This window comes from Oreochromis aureus, linkage group 18 (assembly GCF_013358895.1).
Source record: "Oreochromis aureus strain Israel breed Guangdong linkage group 18, ZZ_aureus, whole genome shotgun sequence".
NCBI lineage: Eukaryota > Metazoa > Chordata > Actinopteri > Cichliformes > Cichlidae > Oreochromis > Oreochromis aureus.
Genome location: NC_052959.1, coordinates 14,639,445 through 14,651,963, shown reverse-complemented (window position 1 = coordinate 14,651,963; position 12,519 = coordinate 14,639,445). Strand labels below are relative to the sequence as shown.

Sequence of the window (12,519 nt, the reverse complement as noted above, 5' to 3'; positions counted from 1 at the left end):
TCTGCCAGTGTCCTACTGAAGTGCAGTTGTTGAAAGAAAATGTTTTAGTCTGGTAACTTAAAAAAATGAAGTGAATGAAGGAGAATTCAAAGTCATGTGATACTAAACTTCATGCCATTTATTTTTGTTGTGTTTTTTTAAAAATAATTTTGGTAAAACGGGAACCAGACATGCACGACTGTTTTCATTTTGGATCGGGTGGATGAAACTAGAGGAGAGTGTATGGAGGGAGCGAGAGGGTAAAAGAAGAGAGACGGCTAAAAAAGAAATGTGATAGTGATGTTCGAGGGGCTCCGGGATCAGGAAGGGGTTTGGGGGAGGATTAGAAGAAGCTGGAGTGAGAGAGGGTGAGGGATCAACTGTGTGAATGGGGCAAAAAAGCCAAACCTTTGGCCCCTCAACATTCAGCTGTGTGTTTGTGTGTGTCTGTGTTAAAGAAAGCTCGGGTTAACTCATGTGAGTCAAGAAGGTCGCAATCTGACTCCAAGCTTTAAGAGGAAGATCCTAGGAAGGGTGGGTGGGTGTTGGGGAGTTATGCGATCAGCGGGTGGCAGTGGCTGTACGGACGAAGGCTGTGAGTGCTGTAAACTGTTGTGAGGCAGGGCAGGTTGGTGGGGTTGTCAGAGGCTTAGGAAGGAGAGGGCTATGTGTGTCTGTGTGATTGCGTGGGTGGGTGGAGGTGGGGTTGGTATGCAAGGGAACATGATAGACTGGAAAGCTGCAGCCAAAAACAGACAAACTGAAGTAAATGCTCTGAATGAAATTAATCATGCCATTACTGACATGAATCAGTAATAGCATGGTTAATATTGCTGCAAATATATGCCATTAATTAATTAATTAGTTAGCGTTCTGCTTATTATTAGCCCATTATTTGAAATGGGAAGATGCCTGTTTCATTTACCTTTAAATATCTGCCTAATCTGTGGAACATACTCAGATAATGGTAAATATTCAAGTTTGTTTACTAGTTAGTATTTAACCCAGATAATCTTACATATAATATGTATAAAATCCTCTGTGGGATACTTCAACTAGTTACTGTCGATAACTTTGACTAGCTGGTAATCATTTGCTGTGTGGATTTAACACTGTTCATTTATTTGCTGTTATGCCAACAGAAAATGCACACGTTTATTTACTTTTCACCTTCAGTGACTTAAAGAATCACTGAAGGTAACAATGTCCCAATGTGTCCATTCGTTTTTATAGTTCCCCCGTGTGTCTGTGTTGTGAAATTGTAGAAAATGTAGTGAAAAACATTTAAATGTCTTTTCTCAAGCTGTAGTGCATTGAGGATTCGGGACCACCAAGGCAGCGTAAAATGGGGCGTGAGACAGAAGGCGTAAGATAACGAGGAGAATTTGGAAGCGCCCCTCTCTGTTGTTGTGGCAGGTGCATAAGATGGTTTGGAGAAGCAGTGGAACTCACCATAATATGTTTGTTTGGATTTACTCTCTCTTGTTCTTCCACATGTGAGATTGTGTGTGCTCAGGCATAAATTTGAGTGGCTGAGAGTGTTGTATATCTGCACCTGCATATGTGAGCATGCACAAGCGCAGGTGCTGGAAGAGGAGTGCGATTTTTGGGCGTGCCCTATATGCTCCCCCCTGTTGTGTTCAGTGCTTCGGCAACGCTCCCGTGGACCTTAACTGCACAGGTGTCAGCATACACTCAGCATTTCCTAAAGAGCACAGATAGATCCATAACGGCCATTTCACCATCTGCTGACCAGACTCGATATACCTCAATTATTCATACCCTGAAAGACAGACAAACACTGGGTCAATGGAGATAAGGGAACACAGGAGGGAAAAGTAAAGTGAGGGAAATAAAAAAGAGAAAAGGGCAGAGAGAATGGAAAAGGGGGACGATTGAATATAGATGGTCAGAGAAATGGGGAGAATTCATGGAACGTAACACCAAAGCAGCACTGAAGGAGAAAGGATAAAAGTCTATACCTATACTGAAAGTACTTACACTTGTATCCAGGGTCACCCTGTAAGCAGAATTTAAATGATTTAAAGTGCTAAGTCATTGGCTAATTTAGTTTTTTTCAAGGTTTCATAAAGTGTAAAAAAAGAAAAAAGGGGTCACACGTAGTTTAGAGTCCGGTGCTAATTCAGTGTGTGACATGTTAACTCAAAAAAATTAAAATACTGTGGTGGTTGACAGGAAGGACGTTTTGGAGATATTTTCCGATCCTGCTTCTATTATTGATTTATTCATACCTTAAAAATCGGGTTCAAAGGGCATAAGGGAGAAATAAAACGTAAAAGTTAAATAAGGAAAGTGGGTGGGAAAAAACGGCAGAGAGGAATGGACAAAGGGGTTGCTTGAATGTAGATAATACTTGTCAGAAATGATGGAGAGAAAGGAGATCAAGGACACGTGTGCAGGAATGAGAAATAGAGGGATGGAGGTGAACTCTGACCTTAGTGGGCTCGAGCTGAACTGGAATGAGAAGAAGGGAAAAAAATGACTGTGAGTCATGCTGGCTTCACTTCAGAGGCCAGGTGAGAAGAGTGCCTTCATTACATACACGGAGACCCACATACCTGTGCACACACTCACACAAACACACACACAAATACTAATGAAAATGCTGCACTATATCTATATATATATATATATATATATATGTGTGTATATACATGCTGGATGTCAATTTAACCGGACATAAGCACATGCTCATCATTACACATTCACCCACATAACTCTTTATAAACTCTTTGGGAATATGCTACGGTTGAAAAGAAATTGGATGCACATGCACATTTGTGCAAATGCGCACACATACATATAGTAGACATTGTCATACCAGTGGGAGACCTGTTTCATTTTACCTCCCTGATTACGGAGTGTGATTTAGTTGTGAAGCCAGACATCTGAATTTGCTCTGAGCTCAGACGCGAGCATATCTGCCCAGCGTGAAGACTGGAATGGTAAGACAACGAATCACTCAGATCACAGTGCATCCATGGGTCTCTGTCGGAGGGTTTTGCGTGGATGTAAGTCTTTGCTTGGGCATTTGCGCGTTTGTGTTTTCTTAAAAGTCTTATCCAGCGTTACCTCTGAATATTTTCTGTACGCAAATGAGACTTGGTCAAGACAACAGCGTCTACGTTTGGTCACAGAAAGATAAAAACGATATGCGTGTCACATAGAAACACTATGCAGTAGTTACATGTTCGATCGGGCTGTTTTGGAACTGTATGCCGCAATTCCATAATATTTCTCCCTCTCATTATTATTTTTTCACCTTTCCACCATTATTTTTAAATATTCCCTTTTGGAATGAAATAACATGTGGCTGCCTCAATTACTGATTTCCATCCTGTGGATTCCCTCTGCATAAATGTAGGAATTGACTTGGATGTTTTTTGGAAACCAAGGACATTTTTTTTCTTTTGTCTAAGAATAAATAAAAGAACAAAGGAATAGAAGTGGGACAGAAAAGAAAGGAGAAATGACTCTTAAATCTTAAATTTGGTATGAATTTGGAGGAGTGTGCAGGAGCGCCTTGAGGCTGAGTTTGGCTTGTATGTGTGGGAGTGATTGTGTGTCTGCTCCAGTACCTGCAGTACCTGCTATTTCAGCCGTCCTACAGAGTTGGCAGAAATAGCAGTAAACCCTTCCATTCTTCTATTCCATCTTCTCACCCTGACTGCTTCTGACTTTTTTTTCCCGCTGCCTTTCTTCACTCCAGCTTGTCTGTCTCAAAGCGCCGATTCCGTCTTTTCACGATCTGCATCTAACCACGAACCGCAGAACGCAACTATCCCACCTTACCCTGCCCCACCCTCTCCATATCTTTTTGTATCTTTCTGTATGGATGATAGGGCTGGTAGGTGTTGTGCTATGTAGGATTTATATACACACAAACACACATGTGCACAATGTACATCTTAAATCATTAGGAGCCTTAAATTCATCGTTTAAGAGACAGTATTCTCTCATCTCATTCAAGGAATATTATGTTATCTGATTCTGCAGTCTTCAAGTGAAATATAATTTCAGTTTTCTTAACCTGGAGAGTTTGATATTTGCTATGTTAGGTAGAAATGTCACATCCTATGGAAAGGCATCCATACATACTTCAGTGTACAAAAGAAAATTTAAAAAGGGCAGCTCACCTGCCAAAAGTGAAATACATTTTCTGTCATTTGCTGTTAAATCATGGTTGATCCTGTCTATAAATGATCATTTTTTATAAGTAAGTAACACACATACGTGCTATATTTCATGCTTAAATACATGAAACTGCCTCACTTTGCAAAAGGCTCGTGGTGCTGTGTGATGCTGCAGGTGTGCGATAAAATTCAGGAGAAAAACTCAGAATAACACATTTATGAACACTTTATTCTTTAATAGCTGTAAAATTGTAGATCAAAGTGAAAACTTAACATACATGAAAGGCGCTTGGTGATTTTTGGAGAGGATGGCGTGATCCTCAGGCGAGTAAAGGAATGCAAATGTATGTTTTGCACTTGCTGTGATATTTATGGAGCAGTGCCACTGCTGAAATGTTGAAAAAGCCCGATGTTCAGACTTTGTCCTGTGTGCCGTAAAGGAGGGGCTTTGAGGCTTCCATGAGTTACGATCGTGAGACATACTGAAAGCAGTGATTTAGGCCACAAAAAGGATGTTTTTGTCCTTCTTTTCCTGTCATATTTTTGCTCTTCACATTCTGTTGCAAATGTATTTTTCTGTCGCCCCAGTTCCGTTACTTTTCGACTTTTCATTTCTTTCCCTATGCATGCAAATATACATAGTAATAATTCTTTATTTAGTGTTTTTTCGTATGATTCTCCAGAATAAATCCATAAGATTGCAGAGGCTGTCAGATTTCCGATAAACACTGCTTGAACCTTTTACACAGGGTGACTCAAGGTAATGTTGCTACTGGTAACCTAAAGTCGTGCTGAGGCAGTGTCAGCTTCATGGTTTCTCTCAAGGCACCTGAGTGGGTGTTACCAGGTGCACTGTGCTAGAAAAGTATTCAAAAAACAGTCTTATGCTTCAGCACAATAACCCTAAAATTCTTTTTGTGCTTTTACACATCTAGTTGAATTAATGAAGGTTTCCAGACAACTTGCTGATTTATCTCTGGGCTTATTAAATCTTTCCTATGTGAATAATTGCGTGAATATCTTAATCAAACAAATGTTTTGAGATTAAGCAATTTAATATTTATTACACACAAAGCTGCACTAATTACTGTTTTTTGGGTTTTGTTGTTTTTATCCATCAGTCAAAGTTGGAGCATTTGAAATTAAAAATATATAAAAAATGTTGATGTTGATTCCAAAATATAAAAATTTCCAGCGGAATACATATTATTAAAAGCATAAGGACAACAGAGTAAAAATAATTAACTTTTTTTAATGGGACACATAAAAATCTGTCATTATAAATCCTAATTTATTTATTTTTTTAATCTAAAACATTAATTGATGTCTCCTTTTCCACATCAAGCAGCTTGCTCTGCCTACCAGTCTTTATGAATTATACTTATTTTATTGATTAAATATTTAAAAACAAAAAAGAGCCTTCTATATGAAGGGTGGTTATGGCCAAGGATATGCAGAAAGTCAGTTAATTGCAGGCTTGGCCACTGGATCCCAGACCATTTTAAGGACCAAAGTGCCCTTGAGAAAGACACTTGAACCCCAATTTGCATCCCTGAAAACAATGCAACCCTGTCTGGGAGAGTTCAGTTTACTGTTATAGCTAAAAACATCTGTATCCAAGCAGACAGACTGCTTAAAGCAACTGGCTCGTAATTGAAAATGCAAGCGTTAATAATTCTGTTTTAAAAGTTGGATGGAGAAACATGAGAGCGAGCAGTCTGTGTGAATTGTTCACTGAATGGTGCAGAGTGCAGTCACGTTCTGTGCCTCTCTATAAGGAAATGAGACAAAAGACATACTAAAAGCATTTGGAGCAGAGAATGAAACCGAATGGTAACTAATATGTCAACAGAGCACAAATATCACACAGTCCAATTCACTAGCGCGGACCCTACATCCAAATATGAATAAAAAATATTTGTTGATAATGTAGCAAGAGACCTCGTTGAGGTCTGGCGGTGGTTCGTCGTCCTGACAGATCCCATCGATACCTTTGGAGGAAGCTAATAAAACAGGGGAATGAATGGTGGGTCAAAGAGGCATTTACAGACTTACGGCCAAAAGGGAATGTTTGGGGCGCGGTCTCACTATCTCCAGTCGTTGAATTGTTTGGTTTAAACTCAGCAACTGCAACATGAACTTACTTGCCTAAAACCTCAAGTCCAGTAAATGTATTGATCAGGGTATGGGCGTGGTAAGGGAGCAGATTTTCAACGAGACTCATTTTGCTGCAGCCACCCAGACAGACCAAGTTCTGCTTGGGCTCAGTCAAACTGTGTGACTGTAATTATAGAGTGGCTGAGATCTGGCAGGACTGGGAGTGTTTCAGACATCACCATTTCCTCCCCATCCATCACATTCAGCCAAGCGGAACTAGGCCTCAGATGCCCCGCAAAATAATCATTCCTATGCAACTGCCCTGACAGCAGCATCCATTCAATAACACAGCTGATCAGAAATGATAATAGCAATCATGCCACTGCATATTTTAGAGGCTGCAGCCTGGTCGTGTGTGTGTGAGGTGGCGGATGAGGTAAAGCGTTCGAAATAAGTGATTTTACAGGAGATTATGAGCATGTGTCTCAAAGTTTGTGTAGGAAGGAGTGAATGAAGGTGCCAAGACAGACCACTGTTAGTTTATATGAAATGTCCATTCTATTGACTTCAAGGAAAAGACCCAAAGGTTGAAATGCAAATATCCTCATTAACTCAGAGGGATTTGAAACCGCCTTTGGGAAGAAAAAAATACTATCTGGATTGTGATTACTGTCGGCAGTGAGCTTTGCAAAACGAGAAGAGCGTCTTTCAGAAGGGGCATAAAGAGTTCAAACCCTATCTCAGCTTCTCATGTCCACCTATAATCCACTGTCCTTCTGAGACCTTGGCCTTTTCAAACCTGTCAATGTGAATTTCACCCACACGTGTACCATTTCTTTTTCCTTTCGCTCTGTCTTTTATCAAAAGCCAGGATGTATTCAGGGGTAATTATTAAAGAAAAATCTTTATAGGTACACTTTCCCTCCTTTAGTTCAATGTTGTGTTGTCATGAATAACAAATAGGCTCATTACTGAAATGCCCATCCTGAGCTTGTAGTAATAAAATCAGTCTCATGCTTGCCTCCACCCACACGTTTTAGCCCTGCAATGATAGATGAACGGACAACTCGTGGTTAGACAGTGCTCAAAAACATTTCAGCCTATAGGCGCTTGAGGGTGTAGACTTCAACAAAGCATCCTATCCAAGCATAATTTAGTCCTAGGATTATTTGGGCAACAGTTTAAAAAAAGGAACCTAAATTCCTTCAAATGCCTAAATTCAACACCAAAGGCATTAACTGAAAAGGGCTAAAACAAAAAACAAAAAAACTGTTGTAAACTGCATCAACAAAGTGGAGTCGGGTTAAAAGTTTAGGGGAACACAGTGGTGTTGAAGTGGCTCCATTTGATTGTAGCTTTCTACATCTCTTGCCTTGGGTCCTGCTGTAAAAGCCCATCGGCAGACTGAGTAATGGCTGTTTTGATGGACATTCAAGAAATAGTTGCCAGACACTCATCTACTATTTGCAGTGGCATTTTGTAGACCTTTCAAGGCTGTGGAGATATAAATGTGGAAATGCTCTGAGCTGCTCATCACCCATCTGTGTTCAGTATGTCTGAGCATGGAGCTGTATTAACTCGTGCTGATAGATTTGAAAAGCAGTTTGTGAGTGTGACTCCACTGAGAATCAGACAGCAGGCTGGAGGTTAAAGATCAGCTGAATATGTGCTTCTCTGCTCATGTCTTCTGCTCGTGTGAATTGACTGATGCTGAATGATGATCTAAAAGTAGTCAAGTTCTCCCTTTGTGCATGTGTGTCAGAGTCGCAACCCGACCTACTCATACCAAATGTCCAGTTTTAAAACTGAAGGTAGAGTTACAGCAGAGTCACGATAAAACCTCTGTGGGTTGTACATATTTTTTATGTGGAGCAAAGCTCCTGAAGCAAATAGGGGAATGATACTCAGTAAATCCTAAATCCACACATGAATTATAGACAATGTTGGGAAAATTAAGGTGGGGTACTGACCAAAGTTGGGCTTTATCACCTGTAGAACACAACTGGAAATTGCCCTTTTTTGTTTAGGGCAAGAGTGCTGTCCGGGCAGAGTGTGCAGGAGGCATAACACAGGATGGCCAGTCATTACGAATGGGTGCAATTGGAATTTCTATTACAAACCTGACGATCCCCCTGTCTGTGTTCTCACAACCACCTCTGTTGGTTTATGTAAAGGTCAGGGTCGCATTGTGTGTCTGAAAACAACTTTACATAGACTTGCAGAGCGTAAGGGAGAAGGTTAACCCAGCAAAGGGGCTAAACACATGGCTCTCAATTAGAGATCAGATATTCTAATCTAGCTGGTCAATGTGTTTTCTCCGATATTTGCAACATTGGAATAATTACAAAATGAAGTTTACACCTGTTTTAATGCATCACCCAATCACAATTTGCTCACTGTCTGTCACATAAAAATTGCATTTCAATAACTGCTAATTATTTTTCAATATTGGCAGATGCTATTGCACAAATGCTGAATTGTGCGGAAATAAAGTTCAGAGACTTCTGAGACTCTGTTCAACATTGCAAAATTCCCGTCATGACCGGTGGTCCAGGAACTACATTAAGATTTAGTTTCCATTCTATAAAAAAATAAGTTTCTCATTTCCTTAAGGTATCTTCTTATACTGCCCCAACCATGCCGCCTCCAAATGACTCATTACTCCAGCCCATTTGGCCCATTATTTTCCACAGATGTTACATCCTTGTTCTGATTGGTTATTCCTCCCATCTCTGCTTGTCCCCAGCCCAATATTGGATGCTGTAGTCCTCCAGAGCAAGACTGTGGCCATCTGAGCTGCTCTGTGTTATTTTAGTCTTTGAGGATAATGGCAAGAGATCAATGTGATGGATGGTTTTTATGAGGGCAGAGTATTGATGGCTTGATGGCAGTGAGCTGAGGCTGTGGGAAGGGGAACATCAGTCTGAATACATTACCCCCACCCTCTCAACCCTCCCCATTTTTCCTGATTCCTCCCCATTCCTGTTTTTTCTTTTATTTATCACTCTGTATTTTTTTTTCCTTTTCTCAACCCTCTCTTCTCCAGCTCAGCCAGCTGTGACTGGTCATTAACACAAACATTAAGAGCTCTATGAATCCATAGCTCCTCCATCTCCTTGCTACTGCCCATAAAACAGAGCAGCAATAATGACACACACAATAGCCACACTTGACAATCAGGGGCAGGGGACAAGTGTCTCCTATATTAATGGTAAAAGCAAAGCTATTAGAGGGTTGCCGGTGGGTACTTTAATTGGCTTACAAATAAGTGTTGAGTTAAAAGGCTCTTGGTATTTGACAGTTTTTCATCAGCAAAAAAGTTTAAGTTCAGTTAGGTTGGTAATGATAAAATATGAATTAGGTGATGCAAAACTGTGTAAAATAAAACTAACTGAGAGTGAGCTCATTTTATAGAGGCACATAAACACGCTAGTAAGTGAAAATTGGCATGTGCATGCAAATACTCAGGATATAAAAACATCAGTGGACTTTAACAGAATTAAACTCCATAAAAGACTGCATATGATGGCTGAATAGCCATCATATGCAGTCACAACTTCATACATTCCTCCTTATTACTGTGCAGGCTCCCTTTGTGACACCAGGGGTGGGGGGTATCCTCTGGTGTCTGGTATAGGGCTGCTAGCATTGGATGCTTCCTGTAGATTTTGGGATGCAGGTGGTATTACTTTTTTGCTCCCTGTAATAATAAATAAAGAGACAGACAATATAGTTTTCTTTTTACATTGTATACATAGATGTACACTCAGCCATTCATTAGTTACAACTGGCTACTCCTGGGTTGGACCCCAGTCTTCACAGACTTAATTCTTCATGGCATAGATTCAAGAAGGTCCTGAAAACATTCCTCAGAGCTTTTGGTCCATATTGACATAATAGCATCACACAGTTGCTGCAGATTTGTCGGCTGCACTTCCATGATGCGACTTTCCTGTTGCACTACATCGCAAGTTGTTCTATTGGATTGAGATCTGGTGACTGTAAAGGCCATTTGAGTACAGTGAACTCATAGTCATGTTGAACAAAAAAAACAGACAGAGATGATTTGATGATGATTTGCGACGTGATGCCTTTTCTCCCCAGAAGCAGGCACCAGAACATGGGTACACTGTGGTCATAAAGGCATGGGCAGGGCGAGCAAGTGAACTCACTTTAGCTGCCAACAGCAACACCAGCATGAACTATTGATACAAGGCAAGATGAATCAATGCTTTTATGTTGTTTACACCAAATTCTCAACCTACCGACACAATGTTGCAGCGCAAATCAAGACTCATCAGGCCAGGCAACATTTTTCCATTGACCAGTGTGAATTGGACAAAGGTAACTTCTGTTCTTAGGTGACAGGAGTGGCACCTAGTGTGGTCTTCTTCTGCTGTAGATGTTCATTTTTGTTGTAACCAGTGGTTATTTTAATTACTGTCTCAACTTGGAAGCAGTCTGGCTATTCTAATTTGATCTCTGACATCAACAAATATCCACTTACTACTTTCTCTTTTTCTTTGTAAACTCTATAGATGGCTGTGTGGGAAAATCCCAGGAGATTTGCAGTTTATTAAATACTCACATATACTCAGGCCAACTGTTGTTGGAGGCCTCTGGCTTCAACAGCCATGCCACATTAAAAGTTGCTTAAATCGGCATTCTGCCTCATTTTGTTGCTAGGTTGCTAGGCCGTCTTGATCGTATTGACATACCTAAAAGCATTGATTGCTGTCATGTAATTGGTTAGTGAAATATTTGTGTTAAAGAGCAGATGAACAGGTAAGATGAGGTGTATTTTTATGTGCATGCTTAATTCTGATATGCATTTCTGTGACTAGAACAGGTGTTTAGATGTATGGGTTGTTTCTATTTGAAATAGTAAAATCTGTATTTATTGGTGGTCTGAGAAAGAGCCTCGGGCAAGGATACACAGATGCCACGAGACAGATACATTTGGTTTAAATGATTTAAAAAGCACAGAAAGCATAGGAATACCGTAACAGCGGGGGCCGAGACACCATATTAACATGACTTTGTTCCTGAGTGCACGCGTCACATCTATGTAAATAGTGGGAAAATTATAGAGATGCCAAATATCAGTTATATATCAGTTTTAATGCTCAAAATAATCAAATGTTTTGGATCTATAGAAGTAGAAGAGTGCCTCAAGCCTCAAGCTTTGTGCAGCAAAACAACAGCTAGCAAATCAATATGTGGTTGCTAAACCATCAAATTATCAGCAGCACCTTTTCCAAGCACACATAAACACACAGGTATAACAAAGCACTGAAAAGAGCAAAGAGGGAACTGGGTCACAAAGTTTGATTTCGACTAACTAATGCACCTATTATTAGTTTTGGTTGTCTTTAGACAGTCGTGACAGCGCATATCTACTGAGGAGGAGAAACATATAGTTCATTATTATATGAGCCGATGAATTTCTGGACAGACTCTAGATGGGCATTATCGGAGATGCCTCAGGCTCCTCTCTGGCGTGAAAGATGGTGGTCATTTGGCTAGACAAGAGGTGGTGAGGACCCCCTCCTAGACTGGAGCAGACGGGTGCAGAGGAGCCTAGGGCTGGCTGTATTAATGAACAGGCAGCGCTGAAAGGGACAGGTTTCTGTAATGCTGATGAATGGTCATTACAGAGCAGAGACGGGAGAAGAGAGCACAAGGGGAAGAGAGGAGAGGGGGAGAAGAGTAGAGTGAAGTGGGCACACAGGGAGCAGCAGTGAAAAAAGGCTTTAATTTGCACCTCAGATTTCTGTAAACTCGTTTATCATGTCAGCAGTGCCACTGTTCCTCACGTGCCTTCCCACTCCATCCTCTACATGCCCTTACTAGACCCAACCCTTTTGTTTGTCGCCAGATGTTTCCACATATTCTTTGTGCCAAATGGTTTTATTACCTGCGCTGGTTTTCAAACAGCAAAATTCGACGGCTCACATTTATCAGCTCTATCTCGCCTTACATCATTTTATGGACTCTTTTCCATCATTTGACTGGATGTTGCGGCTGTGTGTGAAGAGCCAATATCTTCTCCTCTCCATTAAGCTTGATTGAGCAGCTGGAGTTTTAAAGGTCATAAGAAGGAGGAAGCACGGGGAGATATATGCACATAAGAAACATGAACTGACTTGAGGCCCACTCAGTCCACTATAGACCTCATTAACTTCTCGCCTACAGCTGTTTGGATCATTGGTGTTGGGAACTTTGGAGAAATAAATCTTTGTGGCAAGCAGTTGGTTCAAATGGAAGCAAAAAGGATTGTGTTATTATA

At 40.7% G+C, this 12,519-nt stretch overlaps 1 protein-coding gene across 3 annotated transcripts in view; it reads left to right on the top strand.

The window, feature by feature from the left end:
- LOC116332845 (ephrin type-B receptor 1-B) overlaps nucleotides 1-12,519 on the top strand; it is a 163,477-nt gene that overhangs the window by 56,663 nt on the left and 94,295 nt on the right. The window lies entirely within an intron of this gene.